Below are 6,000 nucleotides of genomic sequence, written 5' to 3'. Positions count from 1 at the left end.
TATTGGCCGAGCCGTCCGGCCTTGGCCCCGCCCCCGTTCCAAAGGCTCGCGGCAGCGCCCCCGCCCCTCTTCTCCTATTACGCGTCGCCGCAGAGGCCCCGCCCCCCTCCCCGTCTCCTCCCCTCCCGCCCCCCGCGGGACGCGGCTCCCGCCAATAGGAAGGCGCGCGGGAGAGGGCGGCGCCTGCCTCTTTGTCGCAAGGTCCAATGGGAGCGAGGCAGGGCGGGGCGCCCTCCTGCGCGGCGCCTGGTTGGGCGCCCGCGTTGCGACAGCCCCGCGAGAGCGCGGCGGCCGGGCGCAGGTGGCGGCGCCGGGCGCGGGTCCTGCAGGCGCGGCGAGGTGAGTCCCCGGCGCCGCCGCCGGCCCTGCCGCGGAAGCCCCGCGGAGCGTGCGATCTCGAGCGCGCGGGGGCGGCGGGGCAGAAGTCGGGGTGGGCCGCGTCGGCGCCCCCAGGGGGCTGTTCCGAGGAGGGCGGGCTCATTGGCGGGGCTCGGCCCTGCCGGCGCCGGTCAGGCCGCCTTGCGTTGGCCGCGCGCCCCGCCGGTGCTTGGGGCCCCGGCGCCGCCTGTCCCGCCGCCCTGCCGTCGCGTGGCGCTGGCGCGGTGCCCGCGAACCCCTCCTGGGAGACGGCTCCGCCGTTGCCGCGGCAGCCGTCGCCGACGAAGCCGATGTCCCGCCGAGGCGGCTCGCTGCGCTGCCAGGGGCGCAGGGGGGCCTCCGTCCTTCGGCAGCATCCCGTGTAAAACCGCCGTTCTCGTGCGGCTTTTCCCGCAGTAACGCGACCTTCAGGGCGCCGCGAAACCCTTGGCGAGGGCGCCGGTAGCGCCCGTCTCGCGGCGCGTGTCCGCTTCCAGCCCTACCTGCCTCTGGGTCCCAGTCTTCTGTTTTCGTGCTCAGAACTCCCGGCCCGCTGCCCTTCATTAGCTTGGCATGTGGTCAGTAGAACAGGGCGGGAGCTGGGCTCCGGGCTCGCTCCCCTATCCCAGCGCTTCTCCTCCCTCTTCCCCGCTGCGCAGGCTGCACCCAGGCAGGCACCTTCCTCGTCGCGCCCCCCCAGGTGCCAGGTGCTGTGCAGAGTTCCGCCGTTCTCTGCGCGCATCTTCTGTCCTCGTTCTTAGGCTGCTTGAGAAAGCGTTTCCTTCGGAATCAGGAATGGTCCTCAGTCACCGCCGCACACTGTTCTCTTCTCCGCTGCTCTGGTCCTTGCGGCTGGCCCTAGATCCTGCTGTTTAGCGTACTGTACCCAAGAACTACACAGGTCACCACAAACAGGGTTCTTGGGAGGGATGGACAGGGTGGTGGCTGAGCCCTGAGATCCACGTCCCGGTCTCTTCTGTGCTAATCCCCCATCCTCGTTCTCTCTTGCTGCTACTGCCGTTGTCCCGGCTGTGCTAAGAGCTGTGCACAGAACACACCTGCCCTGGGCTGCTCTCTTGCCGGCGGCGTTCCTGCCTTTCACGGCTGCTCAAAAGCTGAGCTCTTTGGTATGTAGCCAACACAAGGAGGCTTCTCAGATGAGGGTGGTTGTCAGGAGGGTGACTCTCTTCTCTGCAACTTCTGCTTGTTCTGCTGCTCCCCCCAACTTTTCTTTTTCTCCTATGTTAATTTCCCTTCCCTTGCTTCTGTCTTACATGAAAACCTAATATATTCTCCACAGCTTGCCTCCTCCACTCTGAGGAAGTGGGAGCGGAAAGGCAGACAGAAGGCCCGCTTGCACTTAAACCTGCTTCCCGCTGCCCCCACTCCGCTTGACTGTGCATTTGGAGCAGTTTGGCCTCGGATGCCCCTGTGCCTGTCACCCCAAACAGGCCTGCCCTGGGTCCCGTTTCTGTTCCAAATCCCAATGTCTATTTGGTTTCCTATTCCGATCGGACCACTCACCTGCTCACTACTCTTGACCTCTGTCCTTGCATTCAGAGAGAGACTTTAAGGACCCAGAGTGGAAAGGCTTATGGAAGAGACCTTCTAAGTTTCCTGAGTCAATAGGAGCATCTAAAGAAAAGAAGATTGGAATGGAGTGTGGGGTGGTGGGCAGGGGAGGAGGATGAAATGAATATACTTCATTCCAGTTAGTCCCAAATGAATTTAATAGGCTTTGTCACATGTTGGTTGATCTGGTGGGTGAATCAATAAATAACTCCCTATTTTCTGTTGTTTTTGTATTGTAACTTGACACAGGGATAAGGCATGTTTCATTTACTCTTAATGGGAATGCAACCTTTGATCAGTAGATTAATCAGCCAAAGCATCAGTTGATTAAGTTGCTATGATCACAACTTAGTGAGGGTGAGAATTATGGGCAGGCTACATGCTGTTTGGAGTTGTTTTGGTTCTCTGATTACCGTATAGCAGTGGAGGGGAAGCTGCAGCCCCTGATGGACTTCTCTCATGAGTCGATCATCCCTCCTAGAAAAAAGATTGTCTCTTTTGTTTCCTGTACATGTTAGAGAGGGAGAGATTAAAGAAGTCATTAACTTTCTAACAGTGAGTAATAGCCTTTATTAAACTGTAAGTTGTTGCACTAATTCAATGGGCACTGAAATTTTATGTAATATGAAAATATATTCAGATTTAATAGATTGATCAGTTAAAAAGCCAGTCTGTGTAGGTAATCCAGTATAACAGTTGAGAGCTCTAGTTCACAAAGACTTTGGAAGGAAGAAGTTGAGCAGCACATCTTCTCAGTTACGTGGAGGACGGGAAGCTGCAAAGAAGCAACTTGAGGTCACTTGTTTTGAGATGCCTCTGAACTTTTGGTGCCCTGGACTGGCTTTCCAGGGAGGTGGTGAAAAGTCTGTCCTTGGAGGTTTTTGCTTCATGTAATGGAAACTGTTGCCTAGGAAATCTTATGCCAAGTGACTTGCTAAGGTGCTATGGGCCTTATGTTAAAGGTCTGCTTTAAACATCCCGGGTTTCCTGCACACTCTAGGAAATTGCGAGAAACTGGCATATCTAATGAGCATATGTGCTGCATGTTTGCTTTGGCAGGCTGCATGTATGTATCATTGTTGCACATGAATATCTATATGTGGACTTTGCACAGCTTCCTATATGAGAGGGGCTTCTGTGTAATACAGCCATTCCCAACCTGTGGCCCTTCAGATGTGTTGGATCGCAACACTGGGGGATAGTGGGAGTTGTCCAACACATCTGGAGGGAGCCAAGTTGAGAGCGGCTGGTGTCATGCCTGCAGCAGCTGGAATAAGTGATGTCAGGTGGAAAATTTCCCATGGAAAACTCTCCAGAATGGAAAGTTTTCTTTTTCTGCAGAAAATTTTCCATTTCATAAGTTCACTGGGAACAATGAATGGATGCCAATTGCAAATAATATTAGGCAAGCTTAGCAGTTTCCAAGTTGCAATTAATGTTTTTTCAGGTAATTATCCCTAGCAAGTATGTGAGAGAATACATGGATGACACTGAAATACATCTGTGACTCAATGTGGAAATGGAACTAATAAGCAGTGACAGTGCACAACCCTAGAGGAAGAGAGTTGATGAAACTCTCATGGCTGGGGGAGGCTGGATGGCTGGGGGAGGCGTGACCCCATCTTCTGGCCTTCGTTTGCTGCTCTGCAATGCCAGGTCTGTTACCCAGAAAACCTCCCTCATCCATGACATGATCCTGGATGAGGGTGCAGACCTGGCATGTATTACGGAGACCTGGCTGGCCGAGGCTGCTGCTCCAACCCTTGCAGCCATGTGTCCAGCTGGATTTTCGTATGCACAGCAGCCGAGGGCTGGGGATCGGGGAGGGGGAGTGGCTGTTATCTACCGAGAGTCCTTGGTCTTCACCAGACCCCCTCTCCAGGAGACCAAGGTTGTTGAGTGCATGTACTGGAGGTTGGGCCCGAAGGGCAGTCTGGGGATTCTGCTCGTGTACCGTCCACCCCGCTGCACAACTGACTCCCTGGCCGAGGTGCTTGAGGTGGTCTCTGATGTGCGTGTACAGTCCCCTAACTTACTGGTGTTGGGGGACTTCAACGTACATTCGGAGGCCATCCTCACAGGAGCACCTCGGGACTTCATGGAGACCATGGCCTCCTGGGAGCTGCACCATATTCTAACTGGGCCCACCCATGTAGCCGGTCATGCACTAGACCTTGTGTTTGTTTCTGGAGAAGCGGGGAGTGATCTGGAAGTCGGGGGTATATCCACCACCCCCTTGTCATGGTCAGATCACTATCTGGTGATGTTGGACTTCTCGGTTCCACAACCCCTCCGCAGGGGTGGAGGACCCATTAAAATGGTCCGCCCCAGGCGTCTTATGGATCCAAATGGATTCCTGAACGCGCTTGGGGATTCTCTGGGGCATGCCAACGGCCACTCGGTCGAGACCCTGGTGGGTGGCTGGAATGCCGCAATCACTGGGGCATTAGATCAGGTGGCTCCGAAACGCCCTCTCCCCCTGAACAGGGCTCGGACTGCACCATGGTTCAATCCGCGGTTACGAGCTCTGAAACAGGAGGTGAGACGGCTAGAGCGCCGGTGGCGGAAGTCTCGCTCCAAAGACGATCAGACACGGGCTAGAGCTATATCTTCAGCCTATCACGTGGCGGTGAAGGCAGCAAAAAAGGAATATTATGCTGCCTCCATCGCGTCTGCAGAGTGCTGCCCCAGGAGGCTGTTCCAAGTGATCCGGAGCCTGGTCGGTCCTGTGGCTCCGGAACCACTGGAGCATTCTAAGGCCTCCTGTGAGGCTTTGGCAAGGCACTTTGCAGATAAAATTGATCAGATTAGGTGTGTTACTCCGCACACTGTGGATACAGTTAGTGAGCTAATATCTAATGAGCATATGTGCTGCCTGTGCAAACCGGTTTTGTGGGATCGGTTCCAGCTTCTTCCTCCTGATGAAGTGGACAAGGTGCTTTCATCTGTAAGGCCAACCACCTGCTTACTTGATCCTTGCCCATCTTGGCTCATTATGAGCTGCAGAGAGAGATTGGGTGAGGGGATCAAGGCGGTGGTGAACGCCTCCCTTGAGGAGGGAGTGATGCCATCAGCCCTCAAGGAGGCAGTGATAAGACCGCTCTTAAAGAAGCCCTCCTTGGATCCTCAAGTTCTGAACAACTTTCGCCCAGTCTCAAATCTGCCATTTTTGGGCAAGGTGATTGAGCGGGTGGTGGCGGTGCAGTTGAAGGCACACTTGGAAGAAACTGATTATCTAGACCCATTTCAGTCGGGCTTCAGGCCTGGGCATGGGACAGAAACGGCCTTGGTCGCCTTGGTGGATGATATGAGGAGGGCTCTGGATAGGGGTGAATGCTCCTTCCTTGTTCTCCTCGACCTCTCAGCGGCTTTTGATACCGTTGACCACGGTATCCTCCTGGACCGCCTGGAGGGGTTGGGCATTGGAAACACTGTATTGCGGTGGTTCCAGTCCTTCCTCTCTGGCAGGTACCAGAGGGTAGCACTGGGAGAGGAGGTTTCAGACCCGTGGCCACTTACTTGTGGGGTTCCACAGGGTTCCATCCTCTCCCCGATGCTATTTAACATCTATGTGAAGCCACTGGGGGCTATCATCAGGAGGTTTGGGGTGCAGTGTCATCAATATGCGGATGACACTCAGCTCTACCTCTCATTCAAATCTTCACCAAGGTTGGCTGTAGAATCCCTGTCCAAATGTCTGGAGACGGTGAGTGGCTGGATGGGGAGGAATAAGCTGAAGCTGAACCCTGACAAGACCGAGGTACTTTTGGTGGGAGACAAGAGGAGGCTGGGGGATGTTGACCTGGTGTTGAATGGGGTACAGCTACCCTTGAAAGACCAGGTCCGCAGCCTGGGGGTCATTTTGGACTCCCAGCTGTCCATGGAGGCTCAGGTGTCAGCTGTGAGCCGGACAGCGCTGTATCAACTCCATCTGATACGGCGGCTGCGCCCCTACCTTCCCGACCATCTGCTCCCATCGGTAGTACATGCCCTGGTCTCCTCTCGTTTAGACTACTGTAATGCGCTCTACGTGGGGTTACCCTTGAAGACGGTTCGGAAACTGCAGCTGGT

General features: G+C 55.3%; 1 protein-coding gene across 1 annotated transcript in view; it reads left to right on the top strand.

Moving 5' to 3' along the window:
* The first annotated feature begins 278 nt into the window (after positions 1–278).
* The window catches only part of ADISSP (adipose secreted signaling protein), a 97,388-nt gene continuing 91,666 nt past the window's right edge, over positions 279–6,000 (top strand). Inside the window, exon 1 of the mRNA XM_084855251.1 lies at positions 279–339. The gene's annotated coding sequence lies outside the window, so the exon portion shown is untranslated. The remainder of the gene's footprint in view (positions 340–6,000) is intronic.

Source organism: Heloderma suspectum, chromosome 5 (genome assembly GCF_057233095.1).
Source record: "Heloderma suspectum isolate Gila_16-S chromosome 5, 16-S_ref, whole genome shotgun sequence".
Classification (NCBI taxonomy): Eukaryota; Metazoa; Chordata; class Lepidosauria; order Squamata; family Helodermatidae; genus Heloderma; species Heloderma suspectum.
Note: the sequence above shows the minus strand (reverse complement) of the source record. Positions and strands in the feature narration are given on the sequence as shown.